Raw genomic sequence first — 14,677 nt, forward strand, 5'->3', positions numbered from 1 at the left:
CCTACACAGAAGAAGCCCACTGGGCAAATGCCTCCTAGCCTAAGGGCCAATCCCAGTCTGGCAGCTCATAAACACCATTAGCAAAGCCTACTGCTGAGTTATTATGCAGCAGAAGGATGCTTGAAACTGCTGGTTGGTATTGTTGTTTTATTTCTCATTTGCCTGGGTCAAAGTGGCAACATTCTGTTGAAAAGGTCAGGCAATTTCAACTTTTCACCTGTTTCTGATAATGAGAATTATATACAGACTTATTAAATGTTGTGATTTTTTCCCAAATCTCCAATGTAGCCTATAGCACATCAACTATGCCATCGGTAAAGACAGCTCAGCAAACCAAGCAAAAAGGAACAGAGTTAGCTGTTTTAGAATCTTTTTCAAGATTTGAACCCAAGTGAGGCAGTTTACTCACTAAACTATACGAAGAATTAAACTGCATATTGTGAGAGACTAAAGAACAAATGTAATTATTTATGCGAAGAGGCACTAAATTTATAATTACCATTCAGCCCTACTTTTTGGATTTAGATTTTTTTTTTTATCCTTTCTTCCTCTACCACTATCCCACCTCACTTACTCCAAAAAGTCAATAAAAGTTAAGACTTTGAACTGGCAAATGAGAGACACAGGTGGCAAATGTAAGTCAACGGTCATTTTTTAAAAACTACATATTTAATGTTTTCTAACCGCATCATGATTATGCTCTTGAAACGAGACACTATACCCAATGTTTTATTTGTTAATATGCCCTTATATCATCTGATTCATTAAATTAGTATATGAAAATCTAAACAGAACATGTAAGACATGAGTTTCAGCTCTGTTTTATTCCTGAGGAGAAAAAGTGTCTGAAGAAATGACCCAGTAACTCTAAATTGTCACATTCATTGGGGCTCATTGGTGTTGATGACACTAAACTACTACTGCAGAACTTCAGTGTGAGCCTTATTCTTCACGGGGTCAAATGCGATGAACTCTCAGTGGTAGTTGCTGACCCTCTGATTCATGCCATCTTGCAGCCGGCTTTCCAGAACGAGAGCATCCTTGACGGCTTTGTTCTTTCCTTGTGTAGAACTTGAAAAGCTGAGGAAGCTTCGTAGAGGGATGGGTCCCAGTAAGATGATCTGACTTGTTGCTAGAATGAATATTTAACTTGATTTGCTTTCTGCTTCCATAATCATCAATCCTCCCCTGGAATTGTATTCACATTTTATGAACTCTCTGTCTCTTCGGCTCCTTTGATCTACAGACATTGTCTTCCATTTGCCTGCCTCCCAACTCATCAGCTCCTGAGTCCATCTAAATAATGTGCTACATAAGAACTTAGTGTTGCCCAAATAACAAAAGATAGATCTGAATGCTTCAGTGCACCATGAAAGGCTGCTGAAACCATCAATCTTGCTGGCTCTTGTAGAGGTCAAGAGACGGCAGGGCCAGCTGGCCAATCAATTAACCACGAAATTCAGTTTGGAGCTTAAGAAAAGCCATCCTGTGTTATTCTTTCCAGCAACATAACTGTCAATATTTATAGCAGGTCATATATAAAGACTGAAGGAAGCAGGCAGAGTTGCTACCAAGAGCAGCAAATGCTGTAACCATTGGTATTTCTCGTGTGTTTCCAAAAAAGAGTCAGTCTTACAGAAAATAGAGTTTCTTGAATCAAACTGAACATGATAAATATCTTATAGAGCCTCTAGAAAAGGAATTGCATGGTGGCTACCCATAAAAGGTTGCGCTCATCTTTCTCCACAGTCATCATTGTTGACTCATTATAAGTCAGAAAAAAATGTCCTCTTTGGCCTGCTGGAATGAATCTTTTCTACAATTGTATTGGATCAATTGTACTTTTAATGCCTGTGAGCACATAAAAGAGCAAAATAAATAAATTAACTGATAGCTCCCGAAAGGAGATAGTATCAGCAGAGAGGACCCCCTGAAGAATGAATTGTTTCTTTCGCATATGACCTTCTGCTCTATCTCTTAGTTCCAACACTAGAATTCTGTACATACCTTGCTGTTATTTTTCCTGTAATCAGTTCTTTTTTTTCCTCTATTCATCTTTGATGACACAGATATAGACAGATAACTTCTCTGACGGACTTTTCTTTTTTCACAATTTCTGTCATATATTTTTAAATCGGTTTCAATTTTCCTTATATACTTGTGTATCTTTCACATCCACACATGCAGACACATTTTTCACCCTGCAGGATCCTGATGCTACCTGTTTAATTTTTACTATTCCCCAAATGAGACAGGCATATCTGTCTTCATTTTTAGAACAGAAATTAAAAAATCAGAGTGCTGAATTAATTAAGATAACCCACTTAAAGCACCTAACACAATGCCTGATCTATAAGGATCAATACATGTTCTATAATATTAATGATAATTATTATCAAATAATATGCCTAAGATCAGGTTACTTGTGAGTGATTGCCAAGATTTAAATCTAGATTTATTTAATGTTTAAGTCTCATATTTTCTCCTTCTTAATTTAGTAATGCATTTATTCTTAAAACAGGAATGATATAAAAATGAAAAGATAAAGGAAGGGTATTAGAGGGACTTTCTAATGAAGGAGTCAAAAAGGGGTGCCCAGGGACCTTTGGAACAACGGCAGGAGGTAAGGGAATCAGTTGTTGATTCTTGGGGCTTTTTTGACAAGATGGGTAAGCAAGGTCCAAGAAGCGGTCAGGGAAAATTAGTGCTATAATCTTAAGGATGATGGATTTGTAGGGGAGGAAACCTTATTATCTGTAAGTCTTCTCTACACTAATACTCTGTAGTTGTAGAGCTCAATTCTATGCGCTTTGCATAAATAAACTAGTAATCCTCACAAAAACCAGATGAGACTACACCAGTAGAGTACTTTACATCATGCCTGTCATAACATCCCTGTTCCATAACATAAAATTGCAGTCATAGGAAAAGGAATAGCACCGAGAGTGGTTCCTGGGCAAAACCAAAAGTGGAATCATTGGCACCCTGTAGGGAGGGGAAACATTTTTGGGAGTAGCTACATGCCTATAAAATAGAGACCTGATGGGAGAGAGTGTGAAGTTGAGACTCCTAGAATCTGCCTTCTACTGTAATAAGTCTTCTCAATTCCCCCCCAAAAACTTTTCTTACCATAGTCATTCCTCAATCCAGAGATTTCAAGGAATTTCCAGAATGTTTTGAGGGATGAGCAATATTATTAGAATAAGTGTGTGATAATCAAGAAAATTATTCTAAACAGAATTTTTATTTTAATTTAATATTCTTTTATCTACAAGCATATCATTCATTAAATGATATGAGTGCTATCCTCTGTCACAAATGGAAATATAGTATTGTAAAAAAAATTTGTACAAAAAACATTAAATAGAAAGGCATCTCAGTGGCTTTTGTCCATGGATCAGGATGCTGAGAGAGAACACTTGAGGATGGGAGGCCAGAGTGTTATAAGTCTGAGTCCATAACACATGGATCAGGCTTCTCACTGCTCAGGTACTTGGGAGTCAGCAGGACAATTAGTGGATTTGGTTGGGTCTAGAATCCAGGAGGGAACCAGAAATGAAAGACCGAGCACGTTATAGTGGAAAGAACCCTGATTAGAATTTTGGAGTCTAAATACTTAACATGTTTTAAAGGAAGAGGATGCTCCCAGGGCTTTTGTTTTCTTCTCTATAAGAGGAAGGGCCTACATTAGATACCGCTTACTAGATTATCTCTGAGTCCATTCCAGTTCTAAAATCCCATCATTGTGTGCTAAGATAAATTGAATTCAGTGAGTATCCTGCATGCAGAAAATACTTTTTTTTTCAAGTAATAATAGTAATAATTAGGTGGGTAGTAGCACCCATTTATCCAGCCCCTTCTCTGTCCTGGTGTTCATATGTACATATGTTATCTCTTTAACAACTCAATTTGATAAAAGAAGCTCAGTCTTTGTTCAAGGTCAAGTGGATTCCAACTCATTTTCGAAGACTTCATTCTTTCTACTCCACCCTGCAGCTTAAATTCTTCCATCCGTTTTGTCCTTATAAACTTGTATCTTCCAAATAGCAGGTCAAAACACAGAGAAGGAACACTATCAGAAATCCAAGGAGAAATTGGACAGCAACAGAATTATAAGGAGAAATGCATTAAATAAATAAGGACTTGGCCTTCGATCCTCACCAGATGGCTCCCACTCCTTCCCACTCAGTCTCAGCCTTTCTTTACCTCTATTCATCTTTGATGACACAGATACAGACAGATAACTTCTCTGATGGACTTTTCTTTTTTCACTATTTCTGTCATATATTTTTAAATCGGTTTCAATTTTCAGTGTTATAGGGGGGGCGGGGGAAGCAAAAACAAAACAAAAAGGAACACTACTAAGATGCATACTGCAAAGTAAAAAACACTCTCACAGATATTTCATTTGAGCCTACAGAGCAGGTGTTATTACCCCATCTTACAAGTGAAGAAACCTAGAATTAGAAAAGTCAAGACTTGCTGAAGTCCACAAGAGTAGGACTTCAAAGAACATGGTCTTCCAACTTTCTGGTGTCCATCACACTGTTTTAGCAACAAAGAAACCTGTGCATTTTAAAAAGTCAAACGTGTACCAACTATGTTTCATTAAGGATTGGTATGAAGGGAAATAAAAGATAAGGACCAGACATCAAGGTCAAGATCTTTGGAAGTAACCGCAGTTCCTTTTTCTCTACACCACAATTTACCCCTTGATAAGCCATGTGGAAATTACTGGTGGCTTTTTAAAGCGGTGGAGATATCTGATGGAATACTGCCTGGGCAAGTTTAGTCATGTGCTTATGAGGGAAGAGAGTGAGTAGCCAGCCCTCTCCTCCTGTTTAAATACAGAGTTCAGATGGTCAACAGCCATTCATGGACACTTACTACTGATTTTCTCCATTCTCATTGCTAGTTTTCTTTTCATATCTAGTCTCCAACTGTTTTGAGCATTTACCTATAAAGTTGGCTAGAAAAGAGTCAGATAACTGTCTAGAACTTAGAATTGTAATTTAAATCAGCTTTTTTACTTTATTTGGGGTTTTGGAGCTAAGTAAGTAGGTTGACTCAAAAGAAGACTTGAACAACAAAATCATTTCTTTCTCTTTTTTTTATATTTAAATATTATAACTATTAAATATTAAGAATTTAGCAGTTGTAGTTTCTAAATACAGACTCTGTCTTACAGGGATATTCATTTTTTTAAAAAAAATATGTCTTAATTCCAATGTTTGTTGTTTCTTATTAAACTCAAGTAAATTCTACTTGGATTATATATTGTGTGTAAAATAAGCATTTCTCCTAAACGTAATCTAGAAAGTGTACTTCTCACTTGCTAGGTACCATGATGGACGGTGATTGATCTATAACCACTACCCTCTTATCAGGAAAGTCAATTCCAAAAAATCCACCAAAAATGTAAATGTGAAAAATTACAAAATGTAGGGGAAAAAACAGACCCACTTGGGTCAAAAGAAAAGTGATTAGAAATATATTTTCTGAAATAAAAGGAGCAGGTTCAGGCTAGTGTACCCTCCATCACTAAGCCGTATAGATAAAGAATCCTATTGTTGTTGAAAAAGATAACTGAATAGAAGCAAAGATAAGTCCATTGATCTAAGTCAAACTGCAACAGAATTAATGCTTGCAGTGGAAATGGACAGGTCATGAAGGGAATTAGCTATTTGTATGTCTATAGACATAAATGGCTAAAAGTGTTGGTGACTTCTACAAAGGAGATCCCATGAGGGCAAGGAGACAGTCAGTTTGCAAAAGTTTCTAAAAGAATAGTAGTGAAGTGATAAAAAGTTAAATAGACTGTTGAGTGACACAGCAAGAATTCTAAAATAATTAAAACTGTATTTGCTTCATCACTTTATGATCCTGCTTATTAAAACTCAAGGAACCCATTCTTAGTTACCACGGCTAGTATATCTTTCCAAAGGGTGAAGAGAACTAATTTTAAAGAAAAAAACATTAAAGCAAATGACTAAACTCTGAAGTAGATATTTTTAAAAAGCAGAATTTTAACACCTTAAAGGCCATGTGCAAAAGGAGACAATTTTCTGTTTTGTGTGATGGAGCTAAGAGTAAGTTTTAGAGAGAAGAATTTTATCAATGACATTATAAATTATTTCATTAATTAAAGATCCCTGGCATGTGAAGTGAATAAACCAGTCTGAAAGGTTAAGTGTCACAGTTGTTGATTTCCTAAATGAAATAGTATTTTATTTGCCAAGGGACAGTTGAGTTATCCAGTAAGGTGAGTAACCTCCCAACCTTCTCACTCCCTCCCTCTGATTCTCATTCCAAAGTAATTCTGGTTTTTACATTCTGTTGGAGGGACAATAGAAGAAAAAGATTGAAACTCAGATTAGATATGGATAAGAGGTTAAAAAGAGTCCACTTTCTATTCCGAGTGGATTAAACATTTCCTAATACTCTTTGATCTTAATCCTTATTTCATTTGTCTCTATGATTCTCTAAGTCCCTTGTGCCTTGTGTCTTTGCTTAGCATCCTCAATCCCTTGAAGATTACCATCTTGAGGGGCTCATTCCCTTCTCTGCCAATTTATAATCTCTGCTAACTTTTACTGATATTTACTATGTATCAGGCATTCTGCTAAACGCTTTACTGACACAATCGTATTTAATCCTCACTAAAATGAAGCAAGATTGGTACAATTATTACTTCTATTTTACACATGAAGATGCTGAGGCTTAGAGGAGTTAGATGCCTTGTCTATCACCTACAGCTGGCAGGTGATAGTGTAGTGATTGGAGCTCTTTCTGTTAAACTTTGGGGCCCAGAAGGTTAATAACACCACTCCTCACAGCCTGCTCGTGTTACCAACAAGAATAGTACAAGCTTCCATTTTCCTCTGACCCAAAAACTTGGTTTAACTTCCATGGCAGAGATGAGCACTGCGGTCACAGAGTGCTTATTTTTATGGTTTTCTCTTTGCTGCATCTGTTCTACCCTTCTCTCTATTTCTCCTTCCACTGCATTCTAAATACACTACTTTTGTTACAGATATATTTACTGTCTTACCATGTCTTTGTCATGGAAAATGGAGTCTCCTGATGATATCACATTTCTGTTACGTCATTTCTCAACCTATATAAACCTATCTAAATTTCTCAAAGAAGAAGGAAGTTGACTGGGTCTTTCCTGCACTACGTTCAGACTTCTATATCACCTCTATCAATTGCCTAGTTAATTATCTGAAGAGGATTATAGACCATTTCATCATTTATGACAATCTCAGTTCCTATGGGTTTTGACTGCTGTGCTAGAGTAGGAATCTACTTTGCCTTCACCACTGTCTTTAGGTCCTAGCACAGTGTTCAGAAGGTATCTGTTGAATGAATAAAAAAATGAATGAATGACTTTTTCTGTGGCTTCAACACCTTGTTCATATTCTTTCCTTCCTCCTAGTCTTCCATGTAATTCTTTGGGGAAAAAAACTTCCAAAAAAGAAATGAATAAAAATAAATATTGATTGTGTGATAATAGTAGCCCCTTTCCCAAGTTCTCAATGTACGGTGAATGTACTTTTTGCTGTAAAGAAAATGAATGCTCAAATCTGTATATATGTAAATACTACTTAGTGATAGCTCTAGCTAAGAGAGAGCAAGGTGAATAGAACAATAGGTAGGAAACAGAAAAGTTGTTTTCTGATGTGATTGAAAGTGGTTAGAAAGTACAAAGAAAAAATATATATATATTATTACTTTTTTTTGTTTTTTTTTTAAGAAATAGAGAATTTCAAGTTATTTGGAGGAATGCTAACAGCAGCTGTAAAAAGTTAAGCTCACCAGATACTTAGGGCAAAATTGTAGGGAGAATGATTTCTGTGTTATGAAAACATTTAGAATGCAGGTATAAGTTAAGGGAGTTCAAGTAACTAATTGTTTGAAGGGCTTTTTTTTTTTTTTTTAAGTTGTAGTCAAGATTTGTGCCTGGAAGTGTAGACTGAAAGGGTTTTCTCAACAATTCACTGAAAGAATTAACTTCAGTTGACCTCAGGTTACAAACACACAAAAGCTAGGAAGAAAAAGATTTATCCTTTAAAGGGAGAGAAAGCTGGACTCTGTAATTATCTTATGTCCCCATAACTTTCTATCTCTAGAAGTAAATATCTCCAGTGCCCCCTCCACCCAGCCCCCTTGCAAGAAAAATCATTTATTTTGCTCTCTAATGATTGGCTAAGTGTGATGCTCTGACTAATTAATAAAGAGGAAAAGGACTGAGGAATTAGGAGGCAGGATGACTGCAATCCCCAGAGCATCCAATACTATTTAATGTGTTGTGTTTATTGCCTACTTGTAGGTAGCTGCTGAAAAGACACCTTCTTGGAGGCTTCTGTATTGGGTCCAGCTATTTATCATTGGGACTTTAAAAGTATCTAAGAGGTATGTACTAGACAATTTTGTGCAGAGTAGGGAGATAATCAGCAGTCCCGGACTCTACAAAGAGCTGGAGTGGAGGGAGCCAGTCCATAAAATCTCAGAGGCCCTTTTTAATGCCATTGATCTTTCACAAAACACCATTTACAGCTTCCATAGCCTTCTAATTCTATCTCTCTTGTGGCCCTTACTCACTTGTGACTTTGTATTATCATTATTTATGCAGAGCGTGCAGATATCCTTTACAATGCATGCTCTTTAAAGAAAGGATCTAGCTCTGTCTTATCTTTGTGGCCACTTTAGCATGAAACATGGCCTCTACTAGAAACTCAGTACATATTTTTTTGAATTAATAAGTGATTTCTAGGAATTGAGCTCTTAGAAAATTTTCTCATACATGAGACAATTGTCTTATGCAGCAACTGTGTGTTGGACTGAATGAGCATTGGCTTTTGCTTGGCATCTATTATAAGATGCGGTCAAGGACAAGCCTATAAGGCTGTACAGTAGTAGATTCAGGGTAAATGCCCTGGTCATGAGCACACTGCATCTGGTTTCTGAGACTAAGAAGAGGTTGTAAAATGGAAAAAGTTGTCTTCCTAATTGATTTGTCAAATTACTATTGAAATTCCAAGCAAAACAAACAAACAAACAAACTAAACAGAATCATGGCCGTATTCACTTCCCATGGGTATGGTTAGTGCTCAAGCTTCTCTTCGACTCTCTTTTATATTTATATTGGATTCATTCTAAAAAGATATAGCATGCCTTTGTGAATTGTATATCTGAAAGATTTGTGTCTTTATGTGAGGCAAGGTTAAACATGTGTTGAGTTACAAATCAGTGAAGAGGATGGGATTTGAAGTACATGGAGATGAAATCATGAGGGGTTGCTTGTATACTATTATTATTTATTTATTTTTCTCTCTCTCAAAAAAAAAAAAAGAAAAGAAAAAAACAGGTTTAAGGTATGATGGCAGGTATGATGGCAAGGACAGTCCTGTAGTAATATATCACCAATTACAGAGACACTGTTAGTAGACCAGGTGAATTTACTTACTCTGCGAGTTATGGAAGATTTCATTTATTTAGGTCATCGTTTTACCTTGGGGTGAGGTGGTTTGATTAAAAAAAAAAAAAAAGTAATAAAACAAGGAATAAATATTTAAGAACATCAGGATTCTAGAATTTTATAGCTAAAAATGCCATAGATATCAGTGACTTCTGGTTCAATGATAATATTTAATAAAAACCAAGGCCTGGACAGATTTAATGGCTTGTTTAAGTAACGCAACTAGTTAGTGACAGAATTTCTTTGTATAGAACATCTCATATGTGTTCTGAATGAAAAATGAAACCATCTCCCATGTTCTATTTGAAGCATGGGTCACAATAGCATTAACATCTCTGTGTTCACAAAATGCTTTTCTGACAAGAACATTACTTTTATTTTGTATCATCACTTTAGAGAATGTTTAGAGCTGGGGGTAATTCTGGGACTATGTGAAAAAACAATGAACTGGGACTTTGGAACATGAAGGAAGCTACAATGTATGAACTAGATATTTAAATTCCCTTCTTTTCAGTTTCCTAATTTATAAAACAGTCCTGTCCTGGCTATATTATGAGGTCAAAATAAGTTTAAATTGAGAATGTACATGAAAATAACTTGAAAACATTATTTGAATATAAGGAATTCTAAGTATTAATATTATTTTTCCCTATTCGTAATGTGACCTCAGGGCAGGTCAATTTAAAGTTATATTAACTTCAGTTTGGAGCATCCTATGTAAAAGTCATAGTGGAATTTAATTTTCATGAATATATTTCAGAACTTCAGAATCCTGGCTTCGGAATTTAATGATGAAACACAATTGAAAACTGGGTTTTCCCAAGTCAAGAAGTGAAAGAAATGTTAGAAATCCCCATTAAGGAAAACAAAGTACCAGCCTCATACAGTTATATTCTATTAGATTTTTGAGAATTTAGCATTTAACAAATTTCAAGTGCAAGCCTCTTATTTTATAGAGAAGAAACTGAATCCCAGAAAGATTGTGTGATTTTTACTTAGTTGTTAGAACCCTGTAACTATTTTAATTATTAATTAATTAATTACAGATTTTTATTAAATTACCCACAGGAGCTTACACATATAAGCACAGAGGTGTTCAGGTGTTCAGCCAGTATGTCACCTTGCTTTACAGTACGTCTCCAAACAATTGCAGTAGTCTTCTAACCTTTCTGAATAATTCCAGCCTACCTTCCAAAGAGCTTCTTAAATCACACGTTTGATTATAAGACTCCCTGCTTCCCTTCATAGTGAGACAAATGATGGGGACTTTAAAGAGAGGTAAAGAGAACTGGTGACTCAGAATGTAACTCATGTTCCTCGGTATGGCTTTAAAAGAACTTTATAATCTGGTTCTTTCCAGCTTTCCTGTCTCAGGTGCCACATACTTCCCTCCCTCTAATTGCATAAACCTTTGTCTGTCTCTGGGATATTCTTTTCCTCCTCATTTGCCTGGATAGCTCAGATTTTGACCGCAAGATAACTTCTATTGGAAGCTTCCTTTGTCTAACCTTCTCCTCTCTCTCATCTTATAGTCCAGTGTGGATAGCTCTCTTGTACAAATTTTCTAACCTTATTCTTTTCTCCTTTTACCCAATATGAACTCAAAAATTACTGAATAAACAAATAAGTAAATGAAGTCATATAACTGTCAATAAATATTCTCTAAATTGACATTAATTTTTAAGAAAATATTATTTGAGGTCCCCTGTTTCTGTTGCAATTTTATTGGATAAACTATTTTTTCAGACTTGGCATCTTTTAAAATGAAGTTTCCTTAATTAATAGTAGTTAAAAATATGTTCAAAATCCTTTACAATAAAACAAGGAATATTATGTGTTTTTATCCTTGCCATCTTCATTAGCACAATACTAAATATTTTTCTAACCAGTAGAATAATATGAAATACAGGGCTTGTGCCGAAATTTCTAGATGAAGAGCTAGCTCACTATCTCTCAAATTTGACTCATTATTTGTCTATTTATTAAAATAAAATGTGAAATGATACAGCTTAACTTTTTTCTCTAGTAGCATTAAAGTTCTGATAACTTTATTGATTCATTTGCAACAGATTGACTTTGCACTGATATTATTAGTTTGTTCCTTCTTCACCAAAAAAATTGTATAAATTATGAATACCATCAGTAAGTAGCAGATTTGGCATGAAAAGGGGTAATTATACAAGATAAGATATTTGTGGCCATACACACAGATGATAGTCAGCTGATATACATTGGTATGCTCATATAATTGTTGAAATAATAAAATGCTTAATGTTCCAAGCCACCCATAGTTGAGTAGCCACCCATGATTGCAGCCCGCATAGTTCCTGGGAGGTACCTATACGGGATGCCTGCTAGCTCTCCTGTGACCATTCATACATGCTACCTCTGCATGTTCCCTGCCCAGTGCAGGTCCACACTTCAGTGTATGGCAGTACACTGGCATCACGGCATGTAAATTACAGGTGCCTATTAGTTCCTTCAAGGCTACTAATGGGGACTAGCCAGCACTCTCACTGAATGTGACCTTCTCATGGCTGTTTGTGGGAACTGCAGCTTCTACATCATATCAATCAGGTCTTTGGGCATTCTAAATTTCACTCCTGGTTTTATACAAAAGTAATAGGAAACAATTGAAGAACTACAGTGCTATAAATTTGAACAGTATTACCTTAAAAAAACAAACTGTGATGAAAAAATTTGAGGAAAATAAACAAAAAAAGAAAAAAAATATTGAAGTGTTTCTGTGTGCTTTGGTCAACTCTATATAGATGGTATAAATGAATGGTGGATGATCAACAACAGGTTGGCTAGTTAGCTCTGATCTTGGGATTTCTCAAGAAAGTTCATAATTAGAGACTTCTTGAATAGTACTGGGGAGGGTGGGACTGGAGAGGAGGAAGATGAAAGCTAGTAGGTTTTTTGTCATGGTCTTGAAGCACTTGGCTTTCCAAAATTCATTCAAGTAGTATGATTCAAAAGGATATGGAGATGTTAAAAAAATATATATATATAACTCAGTAAAGATCTCTGTAAGAGGGGCCTCTATCATCTCTGTAAATATTTCATTTTATAATGAATTTTTATCCTGAAAGTCTTTCATTCAGCCTAAGGTTTATCTTTAAGTAACCATATCCCTTAAAAAAAAAAAAAAATCCAACTCCATGGTTATGAGCAGGAACTAAGCATTATTTCTTGTATTATGTTCACTCGTGTTTCAAGTCTGTAAGTTATATGGATTACAATTTTCTTCCAAAAATTACTTAATACATTTTTGTAGTATATTAAGCCTTTACTTATCTGTACGAATAGTTTCAGTAGAATAGCAATTCTTCACTATTAAAACATGAAACAATATAAAATGAGAATAAACACACAAACGAAAGGAGACAACACAATCTTCCAAGTGGAGTGGCAGGGAATCTTTTTAAAAATCAAGTAGCATGGCAACAAGAATCAAAGCTTAAAGTTTTCTGTAGGGAAGAACTCAAATACTACGCAAAGTTATTTTAGTCTTGAGTCTCTTATAGACAATGTATGAAACCAGAAACAAATGAATAATTAGAATATGAAATGCAGAAAATAATACACACAATATTTCATCCAGGAAGCTAGCCACCTGACAATCAATTCTCCATGCTTATCTTGAAAGTAAACAGCAAATAGAAACAGAAACGAAGAAAACCAGGAGGGCAGACACAATTTTACGCTAGTCTCTTTTATTTAACCTATCTGGTAGTCTAGGAGATTAGGTAAATTTAAAGTAGTTGGTTAGATTATTAAATGTTGCAAGGGCACAGGAGGTTTTCAAGGTGATTGCTACTTAAAGCTCAATAGAGAGAAACATAAATAGTTTATATTTGAGGTTATAGAATCTCTAAGCTCTTCTACTAAATACAACATGCAAAAAAGTTATTTCTTTAGAGCCAATGACTATATTTGTATAATAGGCAGTTTTAGAAGACACTTGTTTTGTTCCCTATGCAAATTGTGGTTGAAATTAGATCAGAAGACATGTCTTTTGCAAACCAGTGTTCTATAAAATGAAAACTTCTTGTTTAGATATAAACTTTCTTTAAAAGGGATTTTCTTAGGAAAGGTTTTTCTTTTTTCTTTTTCTTAAACACTATTAAATCATAAGACTAGCTGAGTCAAGTCATACTCTACTTGAAGGGTAGGAGCCTCACAGAGTCATCCATAATATTCTTCTATTTTACCAGGAAAGGAAAAAATGAAAAAAGGGTCGTTGAGCTCATAAAGGTTAATGACAGAGCCCTACATTTAAAAGTTCAGCAATTCTTGCATCACTTGTTATTATACTTATCACTTTTTTTTTTTGAGCTAGGAAAATTTACAGTCTGATAGGATATACTGTCTTTTAACATCTAAACCTTCATGCTGGGGTATATTTTGCCTATATGAATAGAATGATGAGCTTTACTTTATTTCTTGGATAAGTCTTAAAATGGAGACAAAAGACAAAAAAAGAGGAGGAGAAAAGTAGGATATATTCAGTATTCAAATGAAGAACTGAGAATAGGGAACTTTTTATTGTGCTCTTAGAAATTATTTGAAAGCAGAATCAATGAAAAACGTTATTTTTTTCCCCTCAAGCCTGCAGTTACCCCGCTTCCCCACCCTTTTATTCACAGGCAGGCAGACCAAAGTGCTGACTGAGTTTATAAATGGATCCATAGAAACTGATGAATCAGGCCCTGAAACTAAAAGATGAGTAGATCCAGCTAGCAAAAAGTAAAATAGAGGTGATTTTCAAACATCAAACACTCCAAGTTGAAAGGCATTTAGGTTCAGTACACATATATTTGCTCTCAACTTGTAAACTTTGACAGGTACTTAAAAGTCCATCCTAGAAAGTGTTTCAACAGGTCATTTGCAGTTAGTACTCAGACTTACAGCCTAGACCTTTACACAGCTGACTTCAAGTTAAATGTTTAGTTACTTTCATCTGTGAAGACAGAACCGGGTTTTTCATCAGCTTTGTAAGAAATGAGACAGCAGTATACAGATAAACAGTTTCCAGAGTGTTATTAATTAGCAAGCACAAGAAGCCAAATATATTGCCTGCCTCATTTTCAATCATGTTTTCTAGTGATTCTGATTCATTCACTCTATATGTTGAGTACCATCCAGAGGTCAAGCATTCTTCCAAAGGCTGGAATTACAGCCATGAACAAG

The sequence above is a fragment of the Pteropus alecto genome, unplaced genomic scaffold (assembly GCF_000325575.1).
Source record: "Pteropus alecto unplaced genomic scaffold, ASM32557v1 scaffold24, whole genome shotgun sequence".
NCBI classification, from domain to species: Eukaryota; Metazoa; Chordata; class Mammalia; order Chiroptera; family Pteropodidae; genus Pteropus; species Pteropus alecto.